The 10,083-nt window shown below is 42.5% G+C and overlaps 1 pseudogene; it reads left to right on the top strand.

The window, feature by feature from the left end:
- The first annotated feature begins 6,826 nt into the window (after positions 1 to 6,826).
- LOC115836264 lies at positions 6,827 to 6,982 on the top strand (annotated as a pseudogene).
- The last annotated feature ends 3,101 nt before the right edge of the window (positions 6,983 to 10,083 follow it).

Genomic DNA, 10,083 nt, shown 5'->3' with positions numbered 1-10,083 from the left:
AGAAGGCACTTCATGCACAGTTGTTGAGTGAGGAGTGGCCAGTGAAGAAAGGCATTAGCACCTGGGTGTAGGTGCCTCACCCCTGCCCCTGGGTGCAGTGCATGCTGACTCACACCTGCGCAAAGGCGCAGAGGGTTTCTGGTGTGGGGCCAGGGAGTTCACCCCTCAGAAGAAGGGCTGACATTTCACAGCTCCTTTTCTTGTTACCTGTTACCTGCAAAGAAGAGTTTTAGATTTTCATGGACTGCCTTCATGCAACTTTGATCATCCAGAAAAGTGCTGCAAAAATGATAAAAAGAGGGATTAGCTCTGCTTACAACTGCAGAGCTCCTCATCTCATAAAAAAATATGAAGAGTCCCCTAGTATTGAAGCTTTTCTCTCCCCTAGCTATGGAAATGTGTTATTTAGCCTCTCCTGGCCTCAGTTTCCTTACCTCTGAAATTGGGATAATAATGTCCACCTCATAAATTTATCACACGGGTTAGAGGAGGCAACCCATGGGAAGGGTGTAGGATAGGACCTGCTGCAAGTTAAGCCACAAGGTAGCTGCTAGCTGTGTGTGTGACTGTAACTTCGTTATTATTACTGGGTGGAAGTCATGGACTTTGAATCCAAGTTGCTTACTTTTTGGACAAAATGGATACAGGAAAATAACAACAATCCATGGGTTACAAAGTGGGTGAAGCAGACAAAGAAGGCATGGTAGCGGAAGTGAGGATGGGGACCCTGGGGCTCAACGTCAGCTGGGAAGGCATAGGGATGTGGATTTAAGCTGGATCTGGAGGGATGGGTAGAAGTAGATAGACTGAGGCAAGGGGAATTCCAAGTGCAAGACCAGGAATGAAGAGGTGTGAAGCGGATGGAAGAGAGATGTATTCCCCAGCCTCTCAAGCTCATCAGTGGGTCTCAGCCTAAATGCCACTTCTCAAGCCTTCCCTGATCCCTCCATCTGGACAGCCCCCTTGTTATATGCGCTTACATTCTGGCACCAACGCTCTGACACCAGCTAGGTGTTCCACAATTCAGTTCAATTCTGTTACTATCCAAAGTTAGTGCAGAGCCCCCAAATGAAAGGGCACAGCCCCAATAAGACTGTACCCATTTCAGATGACAGGTGCACTTTGGGGGTCCCAGGCCACTTGCACTTCTACCTGACTTGGCTACAAATTCAGGAGTTTCCACAATCCCCAACTCAGTCTCAACAATTCACTAGAGTGACTCACAGAAATCAGGAGAGCACTGTGCTTATAACTATAGTTTTATTACAAAGGATACTGATGAGGAACAGCCAAATAAAGATGTATAGGATGGGGTGGGGAGGACACAGAGCACCCAAGCCCTCTCCTCATGGAATCCAGGTGCTTCTTCCTCCCAGAACATTACTGTGTTTGTGACCACAGGACCAGCCCAAAGTAGGCCTATTCTGTTGATAACAGGACGTCAAGTCACCTTGTAGGCATAACAGAGTGAAAACTCCAAGTCACGTAGGCCAGGCATGTGCAATAGAAAAAGGTTTGACCTTTAACAACACCTGGTACAAGGATTCCTCTCTGGGGAACCAAAAGACTGGGAAATGACTGGAACCTGAATGCTGGAACTCTTTCAAAAGGGATCTGTTGGCCCAGAAGATCTGGGGCTAAAATCCTTACTGTAAATGGTTTGTTTGAAGTTCTCTCATCAGACTCTGCCAAGTCAACATTCCTAAATCCTTTCTCTTGCCCTCCCAACCCTTAAAATTTGCCCCAGATCCCAACTCAGTCAGATAGATATGAACTGCATCTCCTGTCTCCTTGCTGGCTGGTCTTGCAATAAAGCCTTTCTTTTCTCAAAAGCTAGTGCCATAGTATTGGCTTCCGTGTGTGTCAGGCAGCAAGTCCATTTATTCATCTTCACCAACTGGAAAGTTCTAATGAGCTTTGGTGTCTAGAGTTTTTATTGGTGTTTCATTATGTAAGCATGATAGATTGAATAACTGGCCACATAGTTGAACTCAATCTTGAGGCCTCCATTCCTTGGAGGTTGGGCAGCTGAAAGTGCAACCCTATAATCACATGGTTAGTCTTTCTGGTGGCCAGCCCCCATACTGAGGCTATGTAGGGGCCCACTGGGCATCACCTCATTAGCATCACAAAGACATTCCTATCATTCAGAAAACTCCAAGGGTTTTTGAAGCTCTGTACCAACTAAGGACAAAGGCTATATATATTTTTAAATTATATTACAGTTCTTACAGCACTTTTCATGGCTGAAATATATCACTTTTGCAGTTAAATATTTAATATGTATTTATCCAATAGACTATAAGCTTCAAGAAGAAAGGGACTTTGTTGTTTTTGCTTCACTGTAACCTTAGCATGTAGCTCAATTCTTGGCAAGTAGTATTTGCTTTGATTGATAGATCTGATTAGAATATTCAAATAATGGGTGTAAGAGTTAAAGAAAGAGAAAAGAAACACGAAAAGCGGCTCAACAGTCAAAGACAGGTTTATTTTGAAGAATAAACCTGAGAGGGGCATCTGGCTGATTTTGGTCAGGAACACTCTGTCTTACAGGGTAGGAGTATTTATTGGTTTTAGGGTGAAAGAGCTTATCACAGGCTTGGAATGTTTCTGTGTGGAGAAGTTTATTGTGGGGTTGGAATGTCTCTGATCGGAGGAGAGGTTATCTTGGGGCTGACGTCTCTCTGGCAGGAGGGGAGATTATCTCAGGGCTGCCATGTCTCTGGTCAGGGAAGGGTTTAATGTTAGGGTTGGAATGTTTCTGGTCAGAGATGTCATTTGTGGTTTATGGTCATGCTGACCTTAGCCATTAGGCTGATGCCTTTTGGATTTAGGTGGTTTTTGATCGAGGGTAACTTTAAAATGGTGGTGCTTGTCCAAGATGGCAATGCTCGTGCTCTGTCAGTGGGGAAAATTAAAGACTAGAAAGGTATATTGGGACAGTGTAGAAGGCCTTACATGCTCTATGGCCTTAAATGTTTCCAGCATGTCTCTCACATCATCTCAGTAACTGCTGAGAAGGCACCACTGGGGAGGTTTGCAGAATCACCTAGGCCTGCTCTGGCTCCATGGAAGCCTCTCTGCAACATGAGTCTTATGAAGTCTGGGAAAAGGGCATGAGTGGAATGGATGACTCAACATTCAACTGCAGTAGGGGGGTGTGAACTCTGCTAAGTTGAGGGAAAAGGGCCCAAAATACAAAATGTGGTAAGATTTGTCTCTCTCACGTTTAGCAGTCTGAGAAGTGCTTAAATTTTTTTTTTGTTAGCGTGCTGGTGCCTAGTAGATAGGGGAGTAGGAAGACAAGCCCTAGTCCCTGCTGAGCATCACTAGACCAGAGAAGGGAAAGAGGAAGGGCTCCAAGGGGAGGAATCCAGGCTCTCGAAAAGAAATTGATTAACACCTGAAAGGCTCAGTTCCTATTTCCATCATCCCCTGCTCGCGGCCAAGTCAAAGAAAAAACTGATGTCTAGTCATGAAAACAGCAAAGCGTGAAGTGGGAGGATGATGGTGTCCTGTGTGGCAATGGGAGATGGGACAAATTCAGAGCACTCAGTACTTCCCCTCTCTTTCTAGAGCAGAATATAGGGGTTCTAAGTGTTCAGATACAGGTCTTGATTCTTTATTTTATCTGCTTCTGTGGCCCTGGCTTTGTTGTCTAGAAATAATCAAAGATCATAGAATATTCCATTTGGAAGAAACTTCAAGGCCGTTATTTGTAACCTCACTGAATTGCAACTTCCCCTCAGGTCCAATCTCTGCATGAAGTGGAATTCAAAGGAACATAAACCCAGAGGAATAGTGAAGAACTGTGCTGTAGGCTTTTTAAAAAGTGAGGTCCTCACCCAAGGGGTTTGCATAGTGTGCCACCAAATAAGCATCTCAGAACCTTCTCTGGATGTTACTCTCCTCCAAATTTCCACATCGGGGCTGGGGCAGCCCCTGCATCTCTCCCTCTTCCCCTTCCCATGATTTCCCACTGCCTCCTTGCTCTCCTCATTCCCTTCCTGCTTCCCTTCCATCTCACCATCTATCTCTCCCCTACTGGAGGGGACCTTCAGGGCTCTGCTGCTGGCTCTGTGGTGGAAGCTCCCTGGGGTGTGCAGGCCTTCAATAGCACTGAAAGCTTTTCTCCAAGAAATTCTTATTCATTATTTCTGGTGAGCAAAACTCACCATCTGCGTATTCTCCAGGGCAGCTGTCCCAGTGCTGGGTGTGTGGCAGGTGCTGCCTAAACACTGGCTGGCTGCAAGGAAAGGCTTTTTTTTTTTTTTTTTTTTTTTTTGCGTAAGATTCCATTTCACAATCATCAGGAGCCTGCCTGCATTTCATGGGCCCATGCAATTACTTATTTTATTCCAGAGAAAAAAGACACGCCATTTCTGTGAATCGAGGGTCTTCGTTTGAGTTCCTTGATTGTTTTCTTTTTGGTCCTCTGTCCATCATGCGTGGAGGGTCCCTATTTTGCTGAGGTTAGAAGGAGCCCCAGCTATCTAGAGACATTTTAAAAATGTCTATAAATAAAATTAAAAAAATTTTTTAAATGTAATATTCAATTTAGAGCAAGATTTAAAATACTTGAACACTAAAATAGAAACAGTTACCTACAATCTCTGCCTGATCATCTATAATTTAGCAATGACTGACGAGCTGAATCATATTTTCTCAAAGTATCCTTTGGCCCCTTTTCCTTTCCCCAGGCTTGAAGAGCTCTTTCTAATTACTTAGCCTTCAATGTTCCTAAATGTGCTCCTCCCCTTTTCTTTCTCCCCTGGTTCTCTGCTCTCCCACTCTTCACCTGGCCTTTTGGAGATTGTGGGATTTGCAGAAGCTTCATCGTGCATCACATTTTCATGTCCAGTTTTAATGCCTCAAATGAGTCTTTTCGATCTTTCACTCATCCTATATTAATGAGTGCTATTCTCTTTATAACTCCTCACAGTTGTTCCCCAGCTGGAGGAAGGAGCCATCCCTTTGCCTGGGCAGCTAGCTGCAGGAGGAGAAGCCCACACCCACAGTGCATCTTCCCACCAGCAGCCTAAACCCCCATGGTTAGCTTTTGCACTACCAGAAGTTTCCTCACAACCACAAACTCTGCCTCCCTTAAAAAAATGTTTTTGAAATTGATGCATAATAGTTGCATGTATTCATGGGGTAGATGAGGTTTTTTTTGATACATGCATACAATGTGTAATGGGTAATTGGAATATTCATCACCTCAAACATTTATCATGTTTGTGTTGGGAACATTGGGTACAAAATACGGTTAGACAGAAGATTCAGAATAGGTTCTAGGGTTTGAGAACACAGTAGGGTGACTATAGGTAACAAGAATTTATAGTACAGTTGACCTTCGGACAACATGGGAGTGGGGGGAGGGCCAACCCCCTCGTGCAGTTGAAAATCTGTGTATAACTTTTGACTTCCCTGAAACTGACCTACTAATAGCTTACTGCTCACCAGAAGTTCTACTGATAATGTAAATCGTCAATTGGCACATATTTCTTCTATGTATTATATACTGTATTCTTACAATAAAGTGAGCTAGAAAAAAGAAAATGTTATTAAGAAAATGATAAGGGTGGGGCACAGTGACTCATGCCTTTAATCCCAACACCTTAGGAAGCTGAGATGGGAGGATTACTTGAGCCCAAGAGTTTGAGGCCAGCCTGGGCAATGCAGCAAGACCCCAATTCTACGAAAAATGAAATAAATTAGCTGGGTGTGGTGGCATGCACCTGTAGTTCTAGCTACTTGACAGGCACTCTACTCGAGTCTGGGCAACAGAATAAGACCTGCCTCTAAAACAAAGAAAATCATATGGAAGAAAAAAATATATTGACTATTTATTAAGAGGAAATGGATTATCAGAAAGGTCTTGACCTTGTCATCTTCACATTGAGTACAATAAGGAGGAGGAGGACAAGGAGGGGTTGGTCTTGCTGTCTCAGGGGTGGCTGAGGTAGAATAACATCTACTTACAAGTGGACCTTCACAGTTCAACACTGGTTCGAGGGCCAACTATGTTTCAAAATATCTAGAAGACAAGATTTAGAATGTTCCCAACATAAAACAACCTTTTTAGTTTGAAATAATTTTAGACTTACAGAAAAGTTTCAAAAATATTTCTTAGAATTCCTGTACACCCTTCACCCAGACTCCCCTAACATTAATATCTCTGTACCCAGAGTTCAGGGACCAAAACTATGAAATTAGCATTGATACAACACAATACTAAACTATAGTCATTATTCATATTCTCCCAGTTTTCCAGCTAATGCCTTTTTTTCTGGTCCAGGATCCGATCCAAGATTTCACTTTGCACTTGGTCTTGCCTCCTTGGTCTTCTCCAGCCTCAGATGGCTCTTCAGTCTTTCCTTGTCTCTTATAACCTTGGCGATTTTGAAGAATTGTAGGTTTTTCCCCTCAATTTGAGTTCATCTTATGGTTTCTCCTCATTAGATTGAGGTTATGCATTTCTGAAAAGAACACCACAGAAGCAATGCACTCTCCTCAGTCCATCACATCCAAGGGTACATGACATCAATATGTCTCATTACTGGTATTAACTTTGCCAACGTGGCTAAGGTCAGGTCGGCTGGACTTCTCCATTCTAAAGTTTCTGTCTTTCCCTTTGTAATTAATAATAATCGGGGGTGGGAGGAGATACTTTGAGATACTTTGAGACTATGCAAATATCTCATTTACCCTGAAACTTTGTCTCAATCTTGTTGACATCCATCAGCAGATTGTGTCTGCAACAATTACTGTGATGTTCTAAGAGTGATTTTCAGCAGCAGCTGAAGGCTGGTGAGTCAGAGCCACAATGTTCCAGATCCAGGGCCTTGCGCAGAAGCTGGATATGGAGGGGATGAAATTGAAGGTGTGTGAGGATGTGATCTCCTCCATATGGAACTTCCTCATCTACGTGGCCCTGCTGCAAATCATTCCTTTTATCTTAAAGAAATTGCACAGCATATGAAGAATGAGTATCACACATGAATGTATAATATGCAGAACCTGGTTACAGTTTCAACAACTCTCTGCAAGCAAATAGGCCCAGAAAACTGTAAGAGACTCTTTAATGGTTGGGTATAAAAATTCTGCTTGTTAAGAACAAGATTGGCCCAGCTAAACTTGTTCTCAGCCAAAATATAAAACTATTTATAGCTAAAATATAAAACTATTGAGAAGTATGAAAAGACATCTTGTGGTCAGGGTGTGCCGTTGTGCTTGTTATATTTGGCCTCTGTCAATGTTGGTATAATTGTAAATAATGTCAAACTCCATTTTCTAGCATATATTAATAATTAAGGGAACTATGTCTGAAATGGCACTTTTTTTTAAAGAAAAGTTTTATTTTTATCATCAGAACATTCTAATAAAAATATTATTATGAGATTAGCTACCTTTATTCTCTGGGCCTTGACTCTGTCCCAGGCTTGCCCTGGAGTACCTGCACGCTCAGCTCCCTGAGGTAGGTCTGGAGGGAGACCCCCCCACTGCCCCCCGCCCTCAGCCAGGATACCTCTCACCTCATGTCCCCTCCTCCAGAACCCCACAGTCCTGGATGCCCCATAGCAGCCCTGCCATGGCTGGCAGAACTGTGAAATGGCACTGTTTTGTCAGTCATTTTTGTTTACTTTTTTACTTCTGTACGAAGTGTATTTGTGGAGTCCCTTACAACTAATCGTGTTTTATGGAAGTCAGCACACAACCACAATGCTATTTAAACACAGGATTATTAGTCTATGTTTTCTTTTCTTTTTTTTTTTTTTTTTTTTTTACAGAGTCTTGCTCTGTTGCCCAGGCTGGAGTGCAGTGGCGTGATCTCGGATCTTGGCTCACTGAAACTTCCGCCTCCTGGGTTCAAGTGATTCTCCTGCCTCAGTACAGGTGTGTGCCACCACGCCCGGCTAATTTTTGTATTTTTAGTAGAGACAGGGTTTCATCATGTTGGCCAGGATGGTCTCGATCTCTTGACCTTGTGATCTGCCCACCTCGGCCTCCCAAAGTGCTGGGATTACAGGTGTGAGCCGCCACGCCTGGCCTAGTCTGTGTTTTTAATGAACGTACCAATTAAGAAAAGAAAAAAACCACAAAGAGTGTTTTTCTGTTTCTTTATTCCTTCTAATTGACTAATTGGAATTCTGTAAGGAAGAGCTGTCTCTTCTTTCTCTAATATTTATTCCTTTAATTATGTATTTATCAGTATAGGTTCCTGGATATCGACTTTATTCTGTGGGTTATAATTTTGTTGCTCAAATTGTTTCCTCTTTGATCATTGGTTGCTCCCTGAAGGAGTTCCAGTGTCCTTTTGAGAAATCTCATCCTTTTTTGAGCATTTCCTTATTTTTTGGCATTTCAAGACACTCCAGGCACTTTTTATTGTATATTCCCTGCCCCAGCTCTGGAATCAGCCACTTCTCCGTGGATTCTTAGTTCTTTTTATTGAAGAGTGGTATTTTGAAACCAAGATTTGGACACTAGACGTATTCATTGCCACAGAGGTGTCAATGCTTTCAGGCCATTTAAGCAAACACAGCTAGAAGTAAATGCATGTATACTAATCCATGCATATGCACATTGATATTTATCCCTCTATTTATATTGATATTTAAAAAGCATGAGTTCATACTGATACCTTCATAAATCCAACACTATAGGGTTTATTCTAGCCTTTTCCCTTTCTTTTCTTGTAATCTTTTAAAAGTTATTATTGTGGGCTGGGCACGGTGGCTCATGCCTGTAATCCCAGCACTTTTGAGAGGCCGAGGCGGGTGGATCATGAGGTCAGGAGATCAAGACCATCCTGGCCAACATGGTGAAACCCTGTCTCTACTAAAAATACAAAAAATTATATTTTTTTGGGTGTGGTGGAGGGCAACTGTGGTCCCGGCTACTCAGGAGGCTGAGGCAGGAGAATTGCTTGAACCCGGGAGGCAGAGGTTGCAGTGAGCCAAGATCGCACCACTGCACTCCATCCTGGGCGACTGAGCGAGACTTCATCTCAAAAAAAAAAAAATTATTGTTGTTATAACTGATCCATGTTGTCTCTTCTTCTGTTCAGAAGTTTACCTTTGTGTTGTATTAGTAAAATATACACCCAGTCATTTCCTTTTTAAACATCAAATTATTTCTATGTTCTTCTTTTAAAAGCTTGGAGTTATGAAAGTATAAAATTCAAGCTCATTAAGCACGTAAACTTTAAGATACACTTTAAGAAGCATAAAATACAGAATTTCTGAGTGGTTTCTTCACAATATCTTCAGTGGATATTTGCCCCTAAAATCACTTTTTATAAGAATAATAAAGAGAACAGGAAAAATAGCCTAATATAACATATTGATTGTGTCCTTCTCTGATCTGTTCTGTGTCACTCCTTACTAAGCTACCAATAGCACAGCCCTAAAAAGTAATTTGAGGAGATTTTTAAGTTCCCCTTATGTCCTCTGGAAAGCAACCCAGATAAACATGAGCTCTGGGTAAAAACATTGTTCTTGGAATTCAAACTCAAGATGACAGAATAAACTGCTGCAGGAAGCCTCTCTCATGACTCCATAGATTTATTCTTTTTTTTTTTTTTTTTTTTTTTTTTTTCTGAGACAGAGTCTCGCTCTGTCACCCAGGCTGGAGTGCAGTGGCGTGATCTTGGCTCACTGAAAGCTCCGCCTCCCGGGTTCACGCCATTCTCCTGCCTCAGCCCACCCCCACACCTGGCTAATTTTTTTGTATTTCTTTTAGTAGAGACGGGGTTTCACCGTGTTAGCCAGGATGGTCTCGATCTCCTGACCTTGTGATCCGCTTGCCTCGGCCTCCCAAAGTGCTGGGATTATAGGCGTGAGCCACCGCGCCTGGCCACATAGATTTATTCTTAAAACAAGTTTAGGGGCTGAAAGCAAGTAAAAAAGCTGCCAGGTACCAGAAAAAAATAGAAAATGTACTTCACTGAGTGAGAGGCAAAATTGTATGGCACGTAAGTAACTAAACTGGAAATACATTCTAGGAGGTGTGTTGTGATGTTACGGATTAGGGACAAAGTTTTAGGAACTCCTGATACGAGGCTATTCCATGAAACCTGGA

The sequence above is a fragment of the Nomascus leucogenys genome, chromosome 8 (assembly GCF_006542625.1).
Source record: "Nomascus leucogenys isolate Asia chromosome 8, Asia_NLE_v1, whole genome shotgun sequence".
Taxonomy (NCBI): Eukaryota; Metazoa; Chordata; class Mammalia; order Primates; family Hylobatidae; genus Nomascus; species Nomascus leucogenys.
This window is presented reverse-complemented; position numbering and strand designations above follow the sequence as displayed.